We start from the raw sequence: 16,410 nt of genomic DNA, 5'->3' as shown, positions 1-16,410 counted from the left end.
GTCAATTCACACCGTATGTAGATGGTCACTTTGCTAATGTCAGTACAAGTCGATGACACATGAGGTTCATAGCCTGAGATCCGGACGGGTGTCTGTAGCTTCGGTTCACAGACAACAACAATGGGGAATCGATTGGTGAAAACGTAATGGCGAAAATCACTGCGGGATTTCAGGCCACGGGCATTCCATTGCATAATAGATGCTTCCTTGACTTGTCTGAAGAACGGCTGATGCGGTAGAGCCATTGTGCTTGCTACTCGAGGCTCGCAAGAACCGGATCCAGGCCGTCCAGCACTTGTAGTGCACCTCGAGCAGATGGCGTCTGCATGTCGTTTAACAACACGCGAATGACATTCATTAGAGATTTATTATGGCGATGACTTGCTTGTCTTGACCTCGCACGTGATCTGTGCCCTCATTGGTTCGTCGGTAGTCCACCGTCGACCTTTGTTGGGCTGGAGGACTTAATGTCGGAAGTGCAGGCCAGTCGTTTGCAGTAGAGGTATTCACTGCGTCATCAGACACCGTGTTGTTAGTGTGGGTGAGCGCCTTGGGAGCACCTAGTTTCTAGCTGTTGCAAGAAAAAAATAAGAAACGCGCTGAGGATCAAAGAGAGGCGGAAGCACAAAACAAACTGCTTGAAGTAGCTGTGTTATAAATAATCAAGCAGGCCGTGATGACATCCGACACCCGAGAGTACACTCTCTCCTAGAGTAACTGTGGCTTTTCTAGAACACGTAACATATGTCCTGTCTTCCTGCCTCTGGTAAGCACGATGCTGAGTTTAACTTTAAACGAGGCACATACCCAGGAGAGAGATTGGCCACATCTGACAAGTGCACCAAAGCTGACAGATTGTTGCCATGTGTTAATTGTGCCAATCTGGTTTCATTTCTTTTTTTTAGTACGTAAACATTCTTATGCCTACCCAACAAGGAAACCCTTCCATCTGTCTGTCCTTCAGTCACGCAAGGAAATCGCTATAAAGAAATTGATCTATAAAACCAAATAAAATCGAAAGGAAGAAGCGTTTGTGGCGATGAGTTTAGAACGAACGACCCCACACTCAGAATCCGAGTGTCTTACCCACTGGGCTAAACACCCGCGCTAGCAGAAGGGGAATATACGCGTATATCAACCATATGAATGCAGAGTACCAGCAGGACAAAAGAAACGTCAAAGGAGAAAGGTCTCTAGGAAGAAACTTGAAAAAGGGGGTACCAGCGAGACACAAAGCACACGTACACAAGGAAAAGGCATTAGACATGGATGGACGCTGGACTTTCAACTCTACTTTATTTGAATATGAAAATGCATCTTTGTGTTTAACCAACAAGGAACGTACTTGTTGATGAAGTGATGTTGATGCGCTGGTCTTGAGAGGAGTAGAAATTTCGCATACGTCGGCTGTTTCATGCGGCCATGTACTTTTCGATGTGTTATCAATGTACATATCTTGGGAGGAGTTGAAGATGCGCATACGTCGGAGGTTGTGTGTGGCAATGTGAATTCCAGTAAAGTTGATGTGTCTAACGCCTTTTTCTTGTGTACGCGTCCTCTGTGTCTCGCTGGCACCCCCCTTTTGTAAATTCATGCATGTAACAACTGGCCCAGAGCTTGCGCTAATGCACCTCATTTCGATGAAGGATTTGTTGAAAGATTTGGTTATGGTGTAATAAAAGCCATCTCTACAACCAAATGTAAAGCCGACTTGACGCGTGGGAGATATCAGGAAAATTTCGATATTGCGAAAATTTAATGGCGAAAACGCAACATTCTCTATGCATTTCGGTGGTCGTCGGATGCACCTTCCATTGGGGCGTTCCTTCACCGACCGAAATTTCATCACCAGAGTGGGCGTGGTCAGAGGGCAACAGCAATGAGGTCGCTAAATCCAGTTTGCATCATTGTACAGATGCTGTGAGCCTCTGGTGCATGATCTACACCATTGGTGGGGCCAGAAAACCCCCGTGGTTACGACCAGGAGCATCTTCAAACCTTTCACTGCCACCGGCGCTTCTCTGTTTCCCGGATCTGGCTTAATATTTTGATGCTATGGCCATGACGAAACTCCGTTCTTTAGGGACAACCGCATCGACACTGACTCCACTGTACCTATGGATTATAAGCAGCGCGCCATTTGAGACGCACTTCAGTGGGCAAGGTCGAGCGGCAACAACGATGAGGCCGCTCAATCCGGTTTGCTTCTCTGTACAGGTTGGTTCATGTTCTCTTTATTCCAAACAAACCTGCAATCGATGTTTGCTGCTCGTTCCATGCCCACAAGTTTTGTTCACGATTGTTACTGACTGCTTTTCTGTAGCAAAGTTGCTAATTTGTTCCGGTGACGCCAAACTTAATCCCGGGCCTCCTAAATTAGACCCTAACCACAACGGAGATGCGATAGCTGCAATAGCCACTCTCACTAACACTATGAAATCTAGTCACGCCGAAATAATCGCCTCGTTTAACGAGGTCAAAGCTAACCAAAAGATTCTAGAAGATCGTGTTACCGATCTGAGTGTTACACTGTCAGCCGTAGAGGATAACGTAAGCGCGATAGAGGCACTTCGTGACGATGTCGACATACACCGTTTTGTTTTAGACGTCATCAAAGGCGAAAATGCAGCCTTCCAGTCACGTTTAGACAACTATGAAGATCAGTCACGTAGAAGTAACTTGGTTTTCTATGGTATCGCAGAAAGTCCGAATGGAACGAGGGCGAGATCGGAAGAAATACTGCGTAAAGTTCTTTAGGAAACTTTTTCACTGCCACTTCCCCTAGAAGCTATCGCTCATCGTTTAGTCAATTAGTTTTCAAAGAAAAACCACCCGCTAATCGCAATATTTACTTCTTTCAAGCTTAAACTTTCAGTATTTTCTCAGAAATACAAACTCAAGGGTACCCGAATTACTGATTACGAGGACTTCTGCAAAGCTACTAGGCTTTCGCGCAGCAAACTAACTGATTTCGGTAAGAAAAGCGGACAGAAATTTGCTGTAAGATACAAGAAGCTCTACATAAACAAACGATATTACGTGTATAGTTCACTCACCGACAGGATTTGTGAAATCGGAACACAGAATATCCCGGCTGGAATTGGTGGGATATTCTGTGTTAATTCACACAAGCAGTCCTCTCTATAACGCCTCCCGGCCTTGAGAGTACCTGAATGAATAAATAAATAAATAAATAAATAAATAAATAAATATATGAGGGCTCATGAGCTTCACATCCCGCAACACAGAAAGATAAGGAGTCAGTGAGTTTATAACGACGATAAGGAATGATGAGGGTTATACTGGTCTCATCACGGTTGATAGCTGTTCGACATGGATGAATGATGTACTAAAAAGTGAAAAGGGATTATAATTATCGGAACAATTCTTCTAAGCTTGACAAGGACCAATTAAAGTCGATAAGCGTCGTACATAGTGCGATAATGTTGATAAGGTTCGATAAACTTGACAAGCAGCAGATAATGTCCGATTAGGATGGTAAAGACATATAAGGGTTCATAAGGATCGGATCGATTGTGATAAGATTGATATGATACCGACTGATAAGAGTTGATAAGGCTCGGATGGAGTTCGATAAGGTTGATAACAACCAATGATGGTTGATAAAGATCAGATCTATTCCGGTAAGGTTGACAGCGACCCATAAGAGTTGAAAAGGGTTTATATTCGTCGGATAAAGTTCCATAACATTGATAATGACACCAAGCTGCTTGGACATGAGCAAGCACAGTGCTCGTATCCGTGTGCTGCTAATATTGTATAATATTGTATATTTCATTCTTTTGGTATTTGTGGCAGACATGGAGCAGGCATTACAGTCTGCCCTAGATGCCACGGAAGACTACCTACTAGACACAGGCATGAAACTATCCTCCAAGAAATCGGAACTCTTACTATTTCGCAAGTCTTGCCAAGGAGTCCGCTACCTAACACCTCTAGACGAACTTCCGATCGCACTCCACACAAGAGACGGACAACAGATTCCGCGAGCCGACCACATACGCATTCTTGGGCTCCTAATCGAAGCCACCGGATGCCACGGACACACTATCAAACATTTAACCGCCAAAACTGAAAACATGATCAGACTCATCCACAGAGTCTCGGGGCGCAGAAAGGGTCTCTGCGAAGACAACCTTTTGCGTGTATACCACGCATTCCTTATGAGCCACATTAATTACGTCGCCTCTGCCCACAACTGGACGAAAACAGAAAAGACGAAACTTAACACACTCATTCGCAAGAGCATCAAACAGGTCTTGGGCATTCCACAAAGAGCAAGTACATCAAAGGTTGACCAGCTAGGCATGCACAACAACATCGACGAAGTGATCGAGGCTCAGACTATGGCGCAAATACTACGCCTATCCTCGTCCAAAGCCGGTAGACTAATCCTAAACGAAGCTAATATCTCCCCATCCCTCTATTTCGAGCATGCGATTACCCTACCGAGTGAAATTAGAGGCAACTACAAGGTCTCACCATTTCCTAGAAACGTCCACCCACAACACAACGTGGGCAGGCGCCGGGCCCGCGCCCGCGCGATTCTCGATCGCACCGACGCGGATCGCGAAGCCACCGCATTTGTGGACGCGGCCCAGTACGGCAACACATCCACTTTCGCGATAGCAGTCGTGGACGGTAACGGAACCTTACGATCATCAGCATCGGTTAAAACGACCACCAGCGCTAAAGCAGAACAGATAGCCGTAGCCATCGCCATGGCAGACCCCACATTTACTCATGTCCTCACGGACTCGCGTGCCGCAATTCGGGCCTACGAAAGCGGCAACGTATGTAAAGAAGTGGCGCACATACTACTAGCGAGCTCAAAGGAGAGCAAACGACGCCTCTCCTGGTTCCCCGCTCACATGGGGAAAGACATTCACACGCGGAAACCAAACCTCAATGAGACGGCCCACGACCGTGCGCGAGAACTTGCCCGCCGCGACGGTCCCACGGCGTCCGAGGGGCTGGACATTCAGTTTAATGACCCGCTACTCACTTATCACGAAATCACCTCATACTATCGAAAAGGCAGAATGAAATATCCGCTCCCGCACTCCAAACTCGAACGCGCGCAGGCGGCCGCGTTTCGAATGCTACAAACGGACTCGTATCCGTCACGAGGCCTACTAAGCCACTACAACTCAGAAATCCCGGCAAATTGCCCAGACTGCCCAGAACTCTATTGCTCACTTTCGCACATGCTTTGGCAATGTACCGCGTTACCAGAGGGCCCTCTCTCTAGTGAGCCCGAATGGGAAGAAGCCCTCAAAAGCCCGGACCTCACACTCCAGCTCAAGGCCGTCCAGAGGGCCCAAGAACTGGCGGAGCGTCACCACGTTCCCGTCCCGACTTGGGCGTCGCCTACGGTTTCGGCCCGAGGAGCTCCCCGTATGGGATCTCTAACGGCTTGAAACTCCTCAGGACCTCACTGAAGTTCTTGACTGACTGACTGACTCTTGGTTATGTAACAATGTAAATTCATTGCTGCTTAGGCTAAGCAATGGCCTGCAGTATTCTGAAATAAATAAACTACGCATCCTCAGAGAACTCGTAGAGGTATTTCTGCGTGAAACTGGAAGCTCAGTGTTAGCTCTGAAAGCTACACGGTGACTGTTTCGGCAGCGTGGCATTGGAGATGCCCTTTGAATATTTTTATTTTCTTACAGCATGTTTCTCCATACCATAATTGTATACGCTTGTATAGTTATATTGTAACGTTGAGCAGTCTTGTCGCTTGATAGTAGAGGCCATGTAAGTTCAGCGCGACGTCTTACAATGTTAAAACGATTCCCGTCATATTACTCTATAACAACCTGCGAACTCTTGATGCCACAAAGTTCCCATAATAATGCTTGAATACTGCTGGAGCCGTAGTTACCAACCAACATTAGGAATGGCGTGACTCAAGAAACTACTTTTGAGCCCATAGACCTCCTTAATCTAATTACCAATGCCGTACCACAAGCAACCACCTCTGAAGCCTACTTATTTACCAACATTATAAAGGCAATACCACCCGCCGTGGTTGCTTAGTTCCTATGGCGTTGTGCTGCTAAGCACGAGGGAGCATGATTGAATCCCGGCCACGGCGGCCGCATTTCGATGAGGGCGAAATGCGAAAACACCCGTGTGCTTAGATTTAGGTGCACGTTACAAGAACCCCAGGTGGTCCAAATTTCCGCATTCCTCCACTACGGCGTGCCTCACAATCAGATCGTGCTTGTGGCGCGTAAAACTCCATAAATTATTTTAATTTTTTTGATGCAGCAGCACAACACACTACCATTTAAGCCGTAGTAATTCCCAACATTGCCAAAGTCATACCACTAACGAAAACTTTTAAAGTCGTAGTTCCCTACCGACATTGTCAGTGCCGTACTACGGGTAAACGGTTTTACAGGGTGTGCCAGCTAACTTTTGCCAGATTTTAAAACTATTCGAATGCCATATAGCTGGACAGAACCAAGGTAATGTTGTTTGCCATCGCTTGCAGATACTCTGATTATACTTTTAATTCTACCTAATTACATAGCTAGTCCTAATAATTCATAAACTTCTGAAATATTATAATTAGATGCAAAGTGCCAATGAGAAAATTATAGAGCAGCACGAAAAACTCCCAATCCAGCTTTCTATTGCCCAGTACGTCCTACATAAACGATTTTTCTAAGCGTGAAAGAAGCCCGCGAATATAAGCACAGTGCCGCGAGCGGACAGTCGCGCGGCGACGCGAGTGGTGTTTTTGTCGATGTAGCGCAGTGTTACCAGCGCCTCGTTTTCCGCCAGCCTTGGAAACGATGTGCGATACTCCAACAAAGGATAATCTTGCTGTGATAACCACAGCTGACTTGCGAAGTTCTTTCCAGCGTCAGTCGAACACGTCCTGAGCAGCGGCGCGTAATCTAACGCCGGTGTGCCAGTGTAAGGTGCGGTTGGCATCTCTGGCCGCGCATTCACGCTTTCTTAAGAGCAGTTGGGAGGTATACGCAGGAGAAGGCGATCGATGCAGATACAAACTCGAGCAACGATACACTTTGCAAATCACCACCGCACAGACACATCAACTACGCATATCGGCTCCGTGAGCGGCGAGACGAAGTGACAAGCAAGCACTGGCCGGCGATTCGGCGACAAATTTTAAGCGACCCGGGGCGTTGGAGCAAGCTATGCCGTTCAACTGTATGCCCAGAAAGGATGGCGACGGCGGCACGTCATAAAAGCGGTCGCATGAGGTCTAGAATATTAACGTATAGCAAGGAAGCGTGCCATACAGAAAGGCAGGCGCAGAGTCAGGCGGTGGGTCAGTGATTCATACATGAATAGCTTTCTCACATAACAAAAAAATTCAAGTTCATTCGAACTTACCGTGCAATCCTTTGACAGGACCCGGAGAATGCACAAGGCTGCAAGGTTTGATCTGCCAGCAGCGAAACACGCGGGAAATGATGAAAGCCGGGACGAAGCCGCCGCTGCTCGCACATCCGAAACTACCACAGAAACTGCAGGCCTGCGTGTACCTGTCCGTGTTCTTCCGCGCGGTAGCCTCGTCGCGCAAGTTCCGAGCAAAAAGTTAGTTCGATTGAAGTGTTAATGCTGCACTAGCGAAACGGATTTAGGGTGGGATTCCTGGCAATCGCAGAGAATAGCGGTACTCACTACATCCTTTACACTAAGCGTAACTACATATCATACCCCAAAATAAGATTCCATTGTGAAACGGGTTCGGAGCCACAGAAGCATGTTGCAGGGCACTTCAGGTACGGCTTTCGTGCGGCTGCGGCCCCGTAGAATGTTCCTGTAACTTTACTATTTTTTTAACTCTAATGTTTGTGAGTACACCCTATAGACCGCTTACAAAAATGAATTAGGATATTTATAAGGTGCGCACAATATTATTGGCTGAATGGTGTTTAGCGCATGAAGCCTGTCGTTGTAAAATTTGCGGGCTTTCTTCTTTCATTTTACATATATATTTAACCAGTTCTTGCATTAAATTCCGTTGAAGTTGGCGCTTGTGTTTAGTGTTTCGTTTTTCCTGCGTGCCCGTGCCGCCGTGAATTTCGCTCTGCCTTCCATCATGGACCCATATTTCATTCCTTAAGTTGCTTGTGTAAATCAATGCTTGAAACGTCGAAGACAAGGAAGGGGCTGTATTAAAGACTCCAAGAGTAGTTCTGAAGGCTTCACCTGAGAACCAATCAAATTTGAGGCTATAACTTCGACTACAACTGATTACACGAACGAAAGGACATAGTGCCACCTATGAGATTTGCCAATTTTTTTCTCTGTACATTTGGGCCGTGCTGCTTCATTGCCGGATGTAAACCCTGCGAGCTAATGTGTTAACTACGTGGCGCTCTTCCTGCAATGTAATTGCTGCCAGTGACACCGGAGAGGCTTACATTTGTTGTTTTACACCGGCCGCCTTATTCTCGCCACATGCTCTATGATGGGTTTGTGCCATGTTTGAGGCTTTTAGTGATTATCGTCACGTGTAGGCTCATTTGTACCGCCGATGCGGTTTTCCCGAACGTGACAACAAGCAATTTTACTTCAACACACCGCCATTTTGTCAAGAACAGTTGCTATGCAATGCAGAAACTGCCATCCTCGTTCACTACCCTATTGCTCGTTGTGCCTCCACACAGGTGCCATAGCTCTCAGTCTCCTTTAAGCGCAAAACCGTGCACTATTGGGCCAGCGCGTGGGGGGTGGGACAGCGCGGTGGTACGCGCGCCCAACTCATAAATGCGTACTCATACACTAGCATGGGCCCAAATCCCAGCGGTGGCTGTTGCCGATGAGTGTTCAGTTTTGTTGTCAGCGTGCGCAAACGAACGAGCGGGGCGATGCAAACCCAATTTCCTGCACTTACCAGCGTTCGCAGTGAAACTATGTAGACGCAGCACACATGTTGGAGCCTATGCAAAGCGAAGTTTCTGACAAGGGGTGCGTTAAGTACCCTGTACAACTACCGGCGGTGCGTGAAAATGTGCTTACTTTTATCCTACGCACAGTGTGACCTCACGCAATGTTTATTTTTATAAGTAACAGAAGCCAAAAGCTACAACTTTATTTTCGCGCAATGTTTATGTTATTGCATTTTTACAGTGACGCTATATACCATTACCACCAATGCATTTATCGTGTCCATGGGCAAACACTCAACCAATCACAGTGGGATGCGCGCGCCGCGCCCGCAGCTGGGTTGATTGCAGCACCATTAGATGGCGCTCGCCTACGGGCACCCGCTGCGGCTGAGGCGCCAGCCGTGCGGAAAAAAAAGAACCAGAAAGCTCGCATTCGAGCAGAGCATTCGCCGGTAAAGCTGCAGTTGCCGGGAAGCGGAAATTGTCGCATGCGAAGCAAGGAGTGACGGGAGTATACTTTCATATGTAAAAAAAGAACCTGCCTAGCAACTGATTTCACTTGTGTTCCGATAGCGCTATGAAAAGGCCACGTATAGTTAGGACTCCCGAAGAGCAGCGTTAACACGAGCACCGGCGACGGGAGCAGCAACGTCAATATGCATAACGGTGCTCTGTTCAGGCTAGGTAGGACGCAACGGTTCCTTCCCAAACCAAGCAACGCACAGTTAAGACGCCTGAAGAGCAGCACGCATACGGTGAGCGACGCAATGAACAACGATAATATGCACAACAGCGTATTGCTCAGGCTCAGCAGGACCAAGTTCAAGGCTACGTCACATTGGTCTATCGTATCGGGTGAGACCACAGAATGGCTGGCCAACCACCTTCACAGGGCGGCTTGGAGCCCATTCTCACTTTTCGTAATTTGTTTGTTAATGTTACTATCTCTGACGTGCTCGTGTAATCTTTGTGAATACTACTACAATTTTCAGATGATTGGTGTTTCCGGATGACTAATTCTCAGTGATATTACTTAAAGGTCAAGAAAACCAGACGGTCGAAATTGCTTTGGCATGGCTACCTTATAGACACAACGCTATTTGTAACTTATATGTAGTGAACAATATATTTATAGCCTATGTAATTAGGCAACTTCTATTTACACACAACATGCGTACACGATCCTGTGGGACTGCAGGAAAGCCCATTCAAACTCCCTTTGACGAAAACGAGCTCCTGGCCCATAAACGCAGTTTTAAACAGTGCACTGCATACGTATGTATACTCAATAGCACTATAACTCTATCTCTCTTTCCCACGCACACGCACATGCGCGAGCGCGCACACACACACACATACGTACACACTAGCATTCATGTAGGCACACTGACGAGAAGGCGGGCACTGACATTTCCGCTTTGAACGCTTTACGCCGCTCTGTCCAAGGTAGACTGAACTGTGCTTTCGTAGTGCGTCTTCGCAAGTGCGCCCTAAAGATTACCTTACTTTGTGGTTGCCATGGTTTTTCAAACCTTATCTGAACCCCGTTTCAACCAACCGCTTGGTTAGTTAGGGGTCTCAGCTTGGGCTCTCCAAGCGCCACCTGAGTCAGCTGGGCAGATAATTCTTCCTAGAAGGCTGCGCACTGAAGATATATTGAACTTTCGCTAACAAAGGGGCTGGCCGTTCCGGCTACGAAGCTTGCGCAGTCTCCACAATAGCGGCCCAAAGCAATTAGTGCGGGAATGAAGTTTTGTGCCTATAGAAGTAAGGCTGAAAGCGTCACCTGGCGCTTTGGCCCCGTAACTTGAACGTAGCCTGAATGACCTGCTGAGAACATAATAAGGCACGTTGCATGAAAAAAAGATTTTGTTCATATGTCAACAGAGCCATTATTAGCGATAATGAACTAATGTACACTTCGTGGTCTGACACCAGTTCGATGTATCACTTTATATTTGCTCCGCTATTGTGTTTTGGTGTCTTTTCTAATATATTAACTGTGCGCATTCTTCAACACTACTGCAAGTGCTATTTATGACACGAAAACAACACCTGTGACCCAGTATTTTCCCGGTGTGTATTTAGGAAGTGGTGGTGGCACGCGCATCTCGAACTAGCTGTAAATCGTTTTCTTCAGATGTTGTTAGATGATACATATATATATATAACGACCAGACTGTTTACGCCCACTGCAGGACAAAAGCATCTGTCATACTTCTCCAGCTATCCTGGCCATGTATTATTGTGGCCATGTTTTCCCTGCAAACTTCTTAATCTCATCCGGGCACCTCACTTTCTGCCGCCCCCTGCTACGCTTCCTTTCCCTTGGAATGCCGTCCGTAACCCTTAATGACCATCGGTTATCTTCCCTCCTCAGTACATGTCCTGCCCATACCCATTTCTTTTTCTTGATTTCAACTAAGATGTCATTACCTGGCGTTTGCTCCCTCACCCAATCTGCTCTTTTCTTATCGCTTAACGTTACAGCTATCATTCTTCTTTCCATAGCTCGTTGCGTCGTCCTCACTTTAAGTAGAACCATTTTCGTAAGCCTCCAGGTTTCTGCCCCGTACGTGAGTACTGGTAAGACACAGCTGTTATACACTTTTCTCTTCAGGGGTAATGGCAACCTGCTGTTCATGATCGGAGAATGCCTGCCAAACGCACCCCTGCCCATTCTTATTCTTCTAATTATTTCAGTCTCATGATCCGGATCCACGGTCACTACCTCTCCTAAGTAGATGTATTCCCTTACCACTTCTAGTGCCTCGCTACCTATCGTGAACTGCAGTTCTTTAACATTACTTTTGTTTTCTGCAGACGAAACCATGACAAGTATACGAGAAGCGTATTCCGAGCCATGGTACAGCACCGTACAGCTGATTCGGTTTGTCCAACGACGTTTGTTATCGATCGTGTGGGATGGCGTAACTCAGCAGGGGGTGTGGTACAATAGTGCAGCGACACTCGATCGGCTAGCGGGTGGTCTCTAGTGAGTAGCGTCATTAATCACTGAGCGCGCAGCAATCTCCAATCATCCTTTCAATTTGTCATTCGCCAATATCCATGCCCTGCACTCGATCTTACCTTTTCGCAACTACCTCAAGCTGAAAGCTGCTATAGTTTTGTTGCAGAATATATCAGCACTAACACTGGACTCTCGCAGTTGGGGACATTCAAATCAGATTTTCTTATTGTATATTCAAAGTGAGGTTTGCTTTCAGACGTGTATGTGTCTTTGTGGTTGCAAGTTGCTTTGCGAATACCTTTTGCGATTAGCGCTTGCAGAGACGATAAGTATGAAATTCGTTAGGGCACTTGAAATACGAACGCGATTAGTTTTTTTTTTTTCTCTATGCTACGTGTGCATGAAATTTAGGTTTACTGAACACGCCTCGGATGCCGGTTATTATTTGGCGCGAGTGCATATACGTTATATGCACACATATACGTTACATGCGTGCATTACATTACAGCGATACCAAAAATACTCCAGAAAAGCTTTAGTCATTTTGGTTCCTACAAGTTCGCCAAGAATAAACACAGCGTGAAACGACGGCTGATAAGACATTATTCCAAGTGTACCTATGTTTCGAGAACATCGTTATGTATGAATCAAGTGTTAGACATTTGTAGGACGCAAATCTAGAGTATGGTGCCCAAACCAACGATAGAAGTGGATGTCACGTCCGCTCTCATGCTTCTTAAACGAGGTTGGTTTGGAATAACATCATTTATTTGCTTATTCCATTTTTAAAAATTGTTGACCATAAGATCGTTTGCAGACAATTACTTGTGAAACAACAATTGCTGAAAACTTTATTTCTAGGTATAAGATTTCTCCGATATTCTTCTTTACTCACAAAGATAAGGTCTGATAGAGTCGGTAGCAATATCTCGCATTATTTTTTGTGTAACTTTTTTTGCAACATTAAACAGGGACGCCAGCAAACCATTACTATTAAAGAGTCTCACATGTCGCAGCTTGCGCTACGCAGCGGCAAACGGTTGTTGACATAAGCGGTTGCACTTGGTTGCCGGGTCCAGTCAGGACGACACATTCTTCCTCAGGGCCACCACGTGTCACGCCGATAGGAAACTAAATAAGGCGAAGTAATCAATGAATTATTACCAAAATTAGACCTACGTAATTTTGAGTTCACCTACAACATCGCTTTTCTTCTCTGCGAACTCCATTTATTCACGTTTGTCGAAACATGCTTTGTCACTTTGGGAATAATCCAGTTTAAAACTGTGTGCTGCCTTTTTCCTCGCACTAACAAAAAGTGCATTGTCAACTTAAGCGCGAAATGGGCCGAATTTACAAAAAGAAAATACGATGAATGTAACAGGGAAGAAATCTCTTTCGAAACAGGCGATAGATTTATTGGCAATCAGAACGATTATAATTATGAAAATGAAGTATTCCTAAGCGTTATAACTCGAAAAGAAAAACCTTAAAAATATTAGAGACGGCATATTATCATGATGGAATCATAGTGATATATTTTGCTAGGTGTATTTATACCATATGGATAAGAATTGGCACACTATCATCAGGTGGGCTGATTTCAAATACGTGTTGCTGAGGACAAAATGGAGCATTAAAATAACGAGCCAAGAGCTCTGTGCTATGTGAAGTTAAATGCTGAAGTTCTAAAACAACAAACCATATCTTGAGTGTCGTAAATATTTCGGCACAAAAAACTGTTTTATATTTCGTGTCACGGACTTCACAGAAAAAGCATGATAATTCTCTCTTTTGAGATAGTTCATAACTTTTCGCTCACTCGGATGCAGCGCCACTTCGTGAACTATCCCTTCGTCCATTGAGGACACGGAAGGCTATGCAATTTGGTATCTCAAAGATGGACCTCGCTTGCTGAAAAATGCTTTGAAGGCACATAATTCTCGCAGTTGGCGAAGATAAGTACCAAAAAATAAGACGTTTTGTTACTGCGATAGCAATTACATGGACACTACAGGCGGATTTCTACCGTCGCCGCCTCCATGATGTTCCGTATGAAGTCCAAGAACGACATAATTGTCGCCGCGCGTAGTATGTTGTGGACCCGCCGTGGTTGCTCAGTGGCTATGGTGTTGGGCTGCTGAGCACGAGGTCGCGGGATCGAATCACGGCCACGACGGCCACATTTCGATGGGGGCGAAATGCGAAAACACCCGTGTACTTAGATTTAGGTGCACGTTAAAGACCCCCAGGTGGTCGAAATTTCCGGAGTCCTCCACTACGGCGCGCCTCATAATCACTAAGTGGTTTTGGCACGTACAGCACCATAATTTAATTTTTAGTATGTTGTGTGTCCTAGTGAAACGTTGCGATCGTGGGACGATGATCGCGGCTCAATCTTGCGCGCGCAGAAGAGAAGCCATTGTCGGTCACGCGGGAGGCACTAGGGGAGGACATGGGGGGGGGGGGGGGGGGGGGTGTTCTACTCTGGCGGGCGCTGCGTACGATGCGGCCGTGTGTGCGCCCTATCTTGAAAGCGATCTGCGAAATGGACAAAGTGTGCCGAATGCTGCTAACTTTGTATGCGCTGTGCTTTAAAAGCTTATTTCGCAATGAACCGAGACGCAGCACGAAGGTCAATTCACTCGCTGCTGCTGCCACGCTTCCTCACTTCAGCGTTTTGATAGCAAGTTTCCGAAGTTGTCGAGCAAGATGTGTTCATGTTCACCGGTGCGTGCGTGACACCAGATTTGTTAATTTAGTTATAAGCAAATGTTTACAAGTTTTTCCAGCTGATAAAGCTACTATCCTTACTTCGTATATCTATCTAGTAATTGGTTATTACAATCAATGCTTCTCCTTTCGGGCGAAACTGTTATATTTTTTTTTCTTTCGCAGTCGGCATCTTCCATATAGCTCGATTGTAATGCAGAGATATTGCACTGTTTTCTACGATATACTTACGGTTGGTCATTTTCAGGTTTGTATTTTCGGAAATTCGGGGATAAAGTTTGGGAGTTGCCAGAAATTCAGGGGTAAATACTGCGGTTTGCTGTCCTGTGCGTGAAACCGAGAAGAAATCCCGGGTTTTCATGTGCGGCCGCCGTCATATCGGGGAATGTTCTAATCAACATCTACAAACAATTAAGACATGGAATCATGCCTCTTTGGAGACAAACGTTCTATTAAAACAAGTGAAATAACTCACCTGAACATGAAATGACAAAACTATCTTGCTCGCAAATTATCTGATGAATAGATCTGTACAATACTCGTTTTCATACATGAATAACATGCTTAAAACGAACCCCATTACCACAACTTGAGACGGGATTTTTGATTCCTTCGTTACTTGGTATTGTGTGCTTTTTTAACATAGAAAAAGTACAAAACTATTCCACGGTCACATATTTTGCAGGAAGTGTGATGCTTTTCCTTATCTTACCAGCTATTGTAGACGTACTTACATTATCATTTGGAGGATTTTTGTGCCCACTCTAAGCTGGGGTCCGAGGGGGGGGGGGGGGATGCTGCGCATTTCATTCTTGTTTGTCATCTGCCTTTTTTTTACTGGTTTCTGTCATACGCTTTTGCAACACAACAGCGCACAACGCCGTTTACGTGTAAGCGACGTTCGGGAAATACGATGACTTGCGTCATTGTCCTGTTCATGTAAACGCGGCTACTAAAACGCAATAAGCATTTTTTCACTCAAGGCCGCCATGTGCTGAATACATGTTCATACATCCAACTTTAGCATAATAGCATATTTAAATATTTAAATATCACTACTATTCAAATAGTATATATGCTTAGCACTTGCTCGTGGGCAGTGTTAGTTATTTTTGTAACACCTTCATTTATAATTGTCATTTGCGAAGGGCCAAGTTTGGGTATAAATTGAGCCTAACTAGATTTTCGTCAATGTTGTCGCCCGTCCAATAATCCGGAATTATTGGGTTTTACCCGGAAACAAAGAACCCCAAATATACAAAGGAAACCTGGTGCACTTTTTATAAGAAGAAACTTAATGGAAGCATTTAACACCAGTTCTTTCCAACGGAAGCGACATACTGCCGCTGTTTCCGTCATAATAGATGTAGGGTTTTGCAACGCGTACCGCCGCATAGCTTTTCACTGAGCCGTCACACACGATGCAATTGGTTTACGACGCAACTTGTTCGCTTCAATGCTGCGTGTACTGGCGCATGCTTGCTAAATACCGATGCGATAGTGTCCATCCTTCAAAACTGATCGATCATTGTTAAGAATGGCCGTACGGGGTGGCAACGTGCCAGCTTTTAGCCCGCTGCACGTGTTCCAAGCCCACCAGTCGTGGCGCCTTCCGAGAACTGCGGACGGCCGGCAGCCACGTGGCGCGCGGTCAACTCCGGAAATTGGTACTTGGCCGAGCCACCCGGGACAAAGCAGTTCTACGAAACCCTCTGACGTCGGCACTGAAAGCTGGGCGGTACCGAGAACTGCGGATGACCGACAGCCACGTGGCGCGCGATCAACTCAGGAAATTGGTACTTGGCC

At 45.9% G+C, this 16,410-nt stretch overlaps 1 long non-coding RNA gene across 1 annotated transcript in view; it reads left to right on the top strand.

Moving 5' to 3' along the window:
• The window catches only part of LOC129387544 (uncharacterized), a 138,499-nt gene that overhangs the window by 37,183 nt on the left and 84,906 nt on the right, over window positions 1–16,410 (top strand). The gene's annotated exons all lie outside the window — the stretch shown is intronic.

Source organism: Dermacentor andersoni, chromosome 2, assembly GCF_023375885.2.
Source record: "Dermacentor andersoni chromosome 2, qqDerAnde1_hic_scaffold, whole genome shotgun sequence".
Classification (NCBI taxonomy): Eukaryota; Metazoa; Arthropoda; class Arachnida; order Ixodida; family Ixodidae; genus Dermacentor; species Dermacentor andersoni.
Note: the sequence above shows the minus strand (reverse complement) of the source record. Positions and strands in the feature narration are given on the sequence as shown.